Below are 9,086 nucleotides of genomic sequence, written 5' to 3'. Positions count from 1 at the left end.
TAACCAAGATTAAGAGGGAGGTGGGAAATTGGGAAAGGATCTTTACAACCTATGTCTCTGAAAAAGGACTCATTTCTAGAACATTTCCCAATTGATAAATGGTCAAAGGATATGAATAGACAGTTTTCAGAGAAAGAAATTAAAGATATCTATAAGCACATGAAGAAAGGCTCTAATTCTCTATTAATTAGAGAAATGCAAATCAAAACAACTCTGAAGTACCACATCTCACCAGTCAGACTGGCCTAAATGACAAAACAGGAAAATGACAAATGCTGGAGAGGATGTGGGCAAATTGGAACACTAATGTATTGCTGTTGGAGCTGTGAACTGATCCAGCCTTTCTGGAGAGCAATCTGGAATTATCCCCAAAGGGCTATGAATGCTTTCATATACTTTGACCCAGCAAAACCACTCTTAGGGTTATATCACAAAAAGATCATAGAATTGGAAGACCCATATGTACAAAAATGTTTATAGCAGCTCTTTTTGTGGTGGGAAAGAATTGGAAATTAAGGGGGTGCCCATCAATTGGGGAATGGCTGAATAAGTTGTGGTATATGCATGTTATGGAATACTATTGTTCTATTAGAAACGAAGAGCAGATGGTCTTCATGTTTACCTGGAGAAGCTTATACAAACCGATGCTGAGTGAGAAGAGTAGAACCAGAAGAAATTTGTACATAATTACAGGCACAACGTATGTGTGATGATGAGCTTTGATAGAGTGGACTCCTCTCAGCAATGCAGTGATATAAGTCAACCCCAAAAGACTCATGATGGAGAGAAATATGTGCATCCAGAGAAAAAAATAGAAATAACTGAGTTTATATCCAGGTGGAAGCAAAATACCTGATATTTTTCCTTCTTTTATTTGATTTTATGTCCTCTTTACCATTTTTCATTCCAGCTGATACAATCCGTCTTTATAACCTGACTAATAATAAAAACTACAGTTATCCAGAAAAAAAAATAGTATGGCAAAAAGGCAGAAGAGGCAACAAGCAGTTTATATCCTCACCCTTCCACTGCAATGTAACCTGAAGATAAGGACTATCTACACTTTCATCTGTATTCCTACCTAGTAGACACTCAATAAATACTTTTCCCACTGGAACACTAATGCATTTTTGGAGGAGTTGTGAATTGATCCAACTATTCTGGGGAGCATTTTGGAACTATACCCAAAGGGCTATAGAAGTGTATAAACTTTGATCCAGCAATATTGTACCTACTAGGACTATATTCTAAAGAGATCATAAAAAGGAGAAAGGACTCACATGTACAAAAATATTTATAGCATCTCTTTTTGTGGTGGAAAAATATTGAAAATGATGATATGCCCATCAACTGTGGAATGAATGTACAAGTTATAGTATATAAATTTAATAGAATGTCTGAAAAGACTTACATGAACTGATGCTGAGTGAAATGAGCAGAACTAGGAGAACATTATTCATATTAACAACAACATTGTGCAATGCCCAACTTTGATAGATTTAGCTCTTCTCAGCAATACACTGAACTCAGAGATGTGCAAAAGACTCATTATGGAAAATGATATTCACATCCAGATATGGAATATGAATGCAGATCAAGACATATTATTTTCTCTCTTTTTTTTCTCTCTCTTGGGTTTCCTCCCTTTTTTTGATTCTTCTTTCACAACACAACTAATGTGGAAATAAGTTTAATATGAAAATATCATATTGTTGCTGTCTAGGGGAGTGTGTGGGGGGGTTGTTTTGAATTGAAAACTTTATGAAAGTGAATTTGTAAATGAAAAATATATAAATAAAAAAAACTTTTTCAAATGCTTAATATAATATGTAATACACAGTAAGATTTTAAATAAGTTCCTGAGATTGGACTTTTTCATTCATTCATTCAGAGGTGGGAGAAGGAAAAAGAGGAATCAAATTTAAAATCAAGGAATTTTAGACCTAGAAAGTCTCCTTTAGAGATTATTTCAACCCCTTCCTTTTACTACAGAATCCAAGAACCAAGGGATTTGTTAAGAATATGTATCTGATTAGTAGTAGAACCCTGAATAGAGCTAGGATCTTCTTACACTTCATACAGTTCTCCCTCCTTTAAATTTCTTTTTACATGGTAAAATCCCTCCCTTTTTACACAGATATTTCCACTATGAAGAGTTTAAATCACATTTAAAAAGCAAATCAGGAAATGTGTATTCTTTGAGTGACATGGAGCTTCTAATCTGAGAATGGCAACCCTTGTAGTTAAACCTGAGAATTCTGTTAAATGAAGGAGTAGATATATGTCCCTGGTTCAGCATTATTAAGAGTAGAATGGGTAGAAAAACAAACTTGTTGTGGGCTTCCACCTCCAATCACTTCCAATACATGTAAAAATGACTCTAAACAAACTTTAGAGATACAGAACCCACAAAGTAACAGAGAGAAACAAATCTCCCTCTGAAGGAAATCTGGTAGGCAGACAGGAAGGGTCTGTCACACCTATGTGAGAACCAAGCTCAGACCCACATTAGCCTTGAGGTTTTATTACCAGGGTAGCCCTGATCAGCAGCAGCCTGAGCAGATTTCAGGAGAGTTGATAATTAGTACCTATGGTAGTTTCCAGACTTCTGAACCCATAAACTCTTAACACAAAGTAAAAGGTGAGTGTGAAACTCTGTTGGAAAAGGGGGAGTACTGAAGAGTGCTCGTGGGGTGAGAAGTGGTCAGAGGGGGCCTGTCATGCAGTTGCTGCTGTATGCTACTTCCAGAGCTCCTGGCCTGCATATCATAGGGGTAACAAGTGACCATTAAGAGGGTAATCTCACTTGCTTTAACCTGGTTGGAACTGGATCACAGTCTTGGCTTTTGTTCCTCGGGTGTTTGACCAATGAGCTAGAACTTGGTTGGGCTGTAGAGAGGGTGCCCTCCTAATAGCTCTGGAAGATGCAAAAATTCCAGTGAATTGGGACATAGCTCTCTTCATTCTGGAAGCAGTTCTACCATGGCAAAGTGCTCAAAAGTCAAAAAATTAACTGGCAATATGAGCAAGCAACAGAAACACAAACAGACCATAGAATCCTTTTATGGGAACAAAAAGGATCAAGGCATGGAACAGGAGGAAGACAGTGAAGTCAGAACTCCTGCATCAAAAACCCTCCAAAATATGAAGTATCTACAGGCTTGTAATATGATATTCTGGAGGTCAAAGGAATAAGGACTAAAACCAAGCATATCTTACCTAGCAAAACTGAGTATAATGCTACAGAGAAAAATATGGTAATTCAATGAAATGGAGGATATTCAAGAATTTTTGATGAGAAAAAAACAGCTGAATAGAAAATTTAATTTTCAAATGCAAGAATCAAGAGAAGCATGAGAAGGTAAACAGGAAAAAGAAAGCATAAAGGACTTAATAAAGTTGAACTTTTTACATCACTACATGGACATATCATAATTGTAAATCATAAGACTTTTCTCAATAAGAGGATTGTTGAAGGGAACACACACACACACATATATATATACACACACATATATATATGGATACATACATATATATGTATGTATAGTAGGGTGTATATATGTATAGATACATATGTGAGTGTGGGTATATGTAAGTTTATGTATACATAGGCAGAGGATGCAGGGTAAGTTGAATATGAAAGGATATCTAAAAAATGAAATTAAGAGGTGAGAGAGGAATTTATTGGGAGGAGGAAGGGAGAGAAAGATTAGAGTAAATTATCTCATCTAAAAGAGGCAAGAGAAAACTGTTACAATTGAGGGGAAGAGCAGGAAGGTGAAAGGAAATGGGAAAACCTGATTCACATTGAATTCAACTCAAGGAGGGAATAACATACACCCTCAATTGAGTATCTTACCCTACAGGAAAATGGGGGGGGTAGGGGATAAGAGGGGGGATGATCAAAGGGAGGCAGATTAGGGAAAAGGGTAGTTAGAAGCAAAGATTTTTGAAAAGGGATAGGGTCAAAGGAGGAAATAGAATAAGTGGGGGATGGTATAGGAGGGAGGGAAATGCAGTGAGTCTTTCACAATATAGCTACTATAGAAATGATTTGGGTAAATACACATTTCCAACCTCTATTGAATTGTTTATCTTCCCATTGGGGGTGGGTGAGGAGGGAAGAAGGGAAAAAGTTTGGAACTCAAAATTTTATTTTATTTATTTTTGTATACCAAATTGAATTTATTGCTGATTTGAGGTTTGCCTAATTTTACACTTAACCATACACAACACAGTTTGTATTTATTTAAAAAAAAATAGATGAGACAAAACTGCTCAAAAGCCATTTAATATTGACCTGTGGCTTTCATTCCCTTGGTAGCAAACCTTTAATACAACTCAGGATTATTTGTAACTTGAACATTAAAAAAAAAAAACACAACAACAACAACTGAGTCCTCTCCAAAGCTTTTAAAAGTTTAAAGCATTTTTGAGAGTTTAATACTTTAAAAAGAAAACTTCATTCAACTTCATTCAAAACTTCATTCAGTTCCAGCTGAAATGCTAAAAAATCATAAGTAAGCCTAATCTCTACAAAAGTTATTACTGCTGAAATACTATAAAATCAAAGAGCTTGATTTCTACAAAAGGGAGTCTTTGCTTTGTGTCACCATTTCTCTACAGCCTCATTTCTTCCCCATTAATCTTGCTTCCAAATCAAACCTTTATGCCCCTATGTTCAGGTTTTCTCCTGAGAAGAGGCCGACATTGGAAGTACTAACATCACAGAATAATTTGCCTGGCAAGTAAGAAAGTGTTCCGTAAGTGTGCAAAGGAGTTCATGACTTTTAATCTCTTGCACTAGATCTTGACCTTGACTGAGATCTAGAGTGAGATACTGATGTAGCCCTTTTGATTGGAGGAGACTCAGAACGAGCCTTTGATGGTGGTGGAAGTTGTGGTGAATTGGAGTGAGACTGGTTTCTTGATCTTGATTTTGACTTTGTTTCTCCTTTTCCATTTTCTTTGGGTGATGGATACCTGGACCTACTGTGTGACTTCTCCGACTTTGCCTTGGATTTGCTGCCAGATCGAGAGCCTCGATCAGATTAGGCCTTAGATTTGCACTTTGATCTAGACTTTCTGCCTTTATATCGGGAACGTGAATGATCTTTGCTTCCAGACCTAGATTTGGATCTTGAGCGACTTTTTTGAGGCACTACAGGATCTACTTCGGCTGCTTCTTCGACTCCTACTACGAGACCTTCTCCTAGACCGGGACCTAGATCTACTTCCAGAATAGGATCTCCTATGGCTTGTCCGTGGCTTATCTTCAATGAGCCTTATATTTCTGCCATTTATTTCTGTGCCATCCAATTTATCTAAAGCACGTTTCATGTCAGAATAGGAACGAAATTCAATTACACCTTCATTTATTCGTTCTTTGTGAGCATCTGCATATGTTACTTCTCCAGCTTGTCTCATGAAATCCTTTAAGTCCTGCCAACTGCAACGACTAGAAAGATTTTCTACAATCAGTCTGAACTCTGTTCGAACAGGTGGTCCGTATTTATCTCTGCCAGTGGCTCTGCGACTTCTGTATGCTCCTCCTCCACCACTGGGGCTGCCTTAGCTATAGCCGTCACGGTCCCGGCGGGGGCTCCGGGCGTGCTCCACGATCACTCGCTCCCCGCACAAGTCCTTGCCGTTCAGCTCGTAAACGGCATCGTCGGCGTCGCGGGAGTCCTCGAACTCCACAAAGCCGTACCCGTTTTTCAGGTCTACTTCCAGCAGGCGTCTGTAGCCAGTGAAAAAACGCTGAATGTCTTTCTCGCGGACATGGTAGCTGAGGCGCCCAATGTAGACGCGCGGCATTTCCGCTGGTGGGCGGGGGTGGGGGGGGAAGAGGAGGTGGTCTCAGGGGTGAGGTTGGGGGAAGGTAGGGACAGGAAAAAGGAAAAAGAGAAGGGGGGAAAGGAAGGAAAAGGAGAACAAGAGAACACGAACAGAGGATGAAGGAACCAACTCAAAGTTTTAAAAACAAATGTTTATTTTTTTTTCCATGCAAATGGGAAATGAGATATACAGGTACTGGGGTATAGAAACCCATCTTGCCCTACCAGAAAGTTAGGGGTGATGGGGGAGGATACAAGAGAGAATAAATTGGGGGAAGGGATATTCAGTAGGCTTGCTATTTTGGGTTGGGGTAGGGAAAAGACGGGTAGAAAAAAATTATATCTCAAATCCTTTTGGAAATGAATGTTGAAAAAACAATATATATATATATATATATATATATATTAAGAAAAGAGAGGAATGGAATGACAGCTATGTAATCAAAGATAAGATTAAAAATTAGTGATTTTAAAGAGCCTTTCTTTTTTTACTTCTAAGATAATAAAATTATCTTGGTGATCAAAATGTTAACCATTATTAATAGAACAAAATAACTCAAATTTTCCTTTTAGAACTTGCAATCTTTTGATGAATAAATGCATTTTCGTCCTATTCCTGTAACTTTTCTGATTTTGTTTTGCTGAAGTTACAACTGTTTTGTTTCTGAGGGTTGAAAGTTAGTCTTGTCACCAAGTACTCTACCAATGTGTAATAACAATTTACTCTGTCAGACCATGTTTTCTTTAGTGGTGCTCTTGAAATCTTGAGAGAAAACAGCTTTAGGCAGAGAAAATGCCAAGAGGAAGATATTCTGATCTCAACACAAGAAAAACTAAGAAAAATGAGTACTCTTTACTTCCTAGAAATTATCTGATGATAGTTGTCTTCTTCCTAAATTTTGTGTTAACTGATTTTTATAGTTTCTACCATGACAATGCAAAATGACAGAAATTTGTACAGCATAAGCATGGCTTCGTAATTATTAAGATTTTTTTTCTGATAAGAAGCCAAAATCTCCTGCTTCAGGTGAAGCAAAACAAAAGTGGGGATGTTATCCTAATCTCAGAAAAGTAAAAGCAAGAATATGTCTATTTAAAAGAAATAAGAAAGGAATCTATATCTTGCTAAAAGACACCATAGGCAATGAAGTAATATGATTACTAAATATATATGCACCAAGTGGTATATCATCCAAATTCTAAGAGGAGAAGTTAAGGGAGTTAAAGGAATAGTTTGCAAAACTATTTTAGTGGAAGACCTCAATCTCCCCCTCTCCAAACTAGATAAATCTACCACAAAATAAACTAGAAAGAAATTAAGGAAGTGAGTAGAATTTTAGAAAAGTTGGATATGGTAGATGTATGGAGAAACTTGAATGGGGATAGAAAGGAATATACCTTTTTCTCAAGTATACATGGCACCTACACAAAACTGACTATTTATTAGAGCATTAAAGCCTCAAAATCCAATGAACAAAGGCAGAAATATTAAATGTATCCTCTTCAAATCATGATGCAACAAAAATTATTTGTAAGAAATGGCCATGGAAAGATAGACTAACAACTAATTGTAAATGAAAAAATCTAATCTTCAAGAATGAATGGATCAAAGAGCAAATCATAGAAACAATTAACAATTTCATTCAGGAGAATGACAATAATGAAACAACATAACAAATCTCACAGGATTCAACAAAAGCAGTTCCTAGGGGAAAATTTATATCTCTGAATGCTTAAATGAATATAAAAGAGAAAGAGGAGATCAATGACTTGGGCATGCAAAAAAAAAAGGCTACAAAAAAGGATACATTAAAATTTCCCAATTACATACTGAATTAGCAATATGGAAAAACAAGGGGAGAATAGTGAAATGGAAACTAAGAAAAATTTGAATTAATAAATGAAACTAAGTGTTGGTTTTATGAAAAAAAAAACAATAAAATGGATAAACCTTTGGTTAATTTGATTAAAAGAATAAAGAAAAGAAGTTAAATGACAGGTATAAAAAAGAAAAGGGTGAATTCAGCACCAAGGAAGAAGAAAGTAAAACAATAATTGGAGCTATGCTGCCCAGCTGTATGCCAATAAATTTGAGAATTTTAGTGAAATGTATGAATATTTACAAAGAAAATATAAATTGCCCTGATGAATCAAAGATGAAGTAAAATACTTAAATAAACAGATCTCAGAAAAAGAAATTGAACAAGTTGTCAAAGAACTCCCTAGGAAAAAAATCTCCCTAGGAAGATGGATTTACAAGCTAAATCTATCAAACATTTAAAGAAAATTAATTGCAATGCTAAGAAAACAATTTGGGAAAAATAGGTGAAGAAAGAAATGCTACCAAATTCTTTTTATGATAGAAGTATGATACTGATACCTAAAACAGAGAAAGAAAACTATAGGCCAATTTCCCTAAAGAATATCGAGAGAAATATTTTAAGTAAAATATTATCAAAAAGATAACAATAACATATCATAAGAATACTACACTATGATGAGGTATAATTTATACCAGGATTGAGGGCTGGAAAAATAAAACAATCCAAAATTTGTTTCTTTACCATTTATGTCCATTCTACCCTACAGGACTTAGTACTGTGACTTTTTTTTCATATATGCTGAACAATAAAGCCAAAAGGTCATAGTAGAGTCTAAAAATCTATTTAAATTTATATTTAGCTTTACTGAATTCAAATGCCAACTTTGCCAGTTTTGCAAAATTTGGACAAGGGAGCTTACCTGGCTTTAATGGTCAGTTCTATCATTACAACTTTATGACCTTAGACAAGTCACTGGGCCTTACATACTCAATTGTAAAGAGATGAGCTGGATGACCACTAAATTCACTTTCAGTTCTAATTTATGATGCTGTGGTTTCAGCATATTTGGGGAAAAGGTGGGCACAAGAGGAAGGGACATTGTACTCTAAGCATACTGGACAGTATAAGCAAAGATGAGCACAGAGAACAGTCAGTCTTTTTTTTTTTTTTTCTGGAGCAGAGATTATGGGGAGCAGAAAAGTTTGAAATAAGGCTGAAAAGGAACTTGTTTTCCTTTTTTATGTGGGGATAAAGGGGGAAGATAATAAGCCCAAATGTAAACCAAAAGAAGAAAGTGCTTTTCAAGTGAAGATAAAAGTGTTATTGCAGAAAATATTTCCAGTAATTTCAAGTTTAAAGAGATTTAAGTGACACTGAATTCTGAAATTATTATCTCTAACTACAAACTCTCATCTGTGTATCT

General features: G+C 36.0%; 1 pseudogene; it reads right to left on the bottom strand.

Moving 5' to 3' along the window:
- Nucleotides 1-4,518: 4,518 nt before the first annotated feature.
- Nucleotides 4,519-5,850, bottom strand: LOC138170424 (serine/arginine-rich splicing factor 6 pseudogene; annotated as a pseudogene).
- Between the last annotated feature and the right edge of the window lie 3,236 nt (nt 5,851-9,086).

Source organism: Petaurus breviceps, unplaced genomic scaffold (genome assembly GCF_028583685.1).
Source record: "Petaurus breviceps papuanus isolate PSGF00001 unplaced genomic scaffold, PetGlider_PUasm1.0 126, whole genome shotgun sequence".
In the NCBI taxonomy this organism is placed as follows: Eukaryota; Metazoa; Chordata; class Mammalia; order Diprotodontia; family Petauridae; genus Petaurus; species Petaurus breviceps.
The sequence above is the reverse complement of the archived record's forward strand: the minus strand, read 5'-3'. Positions and strand labels throughout refer to the sequence as shown.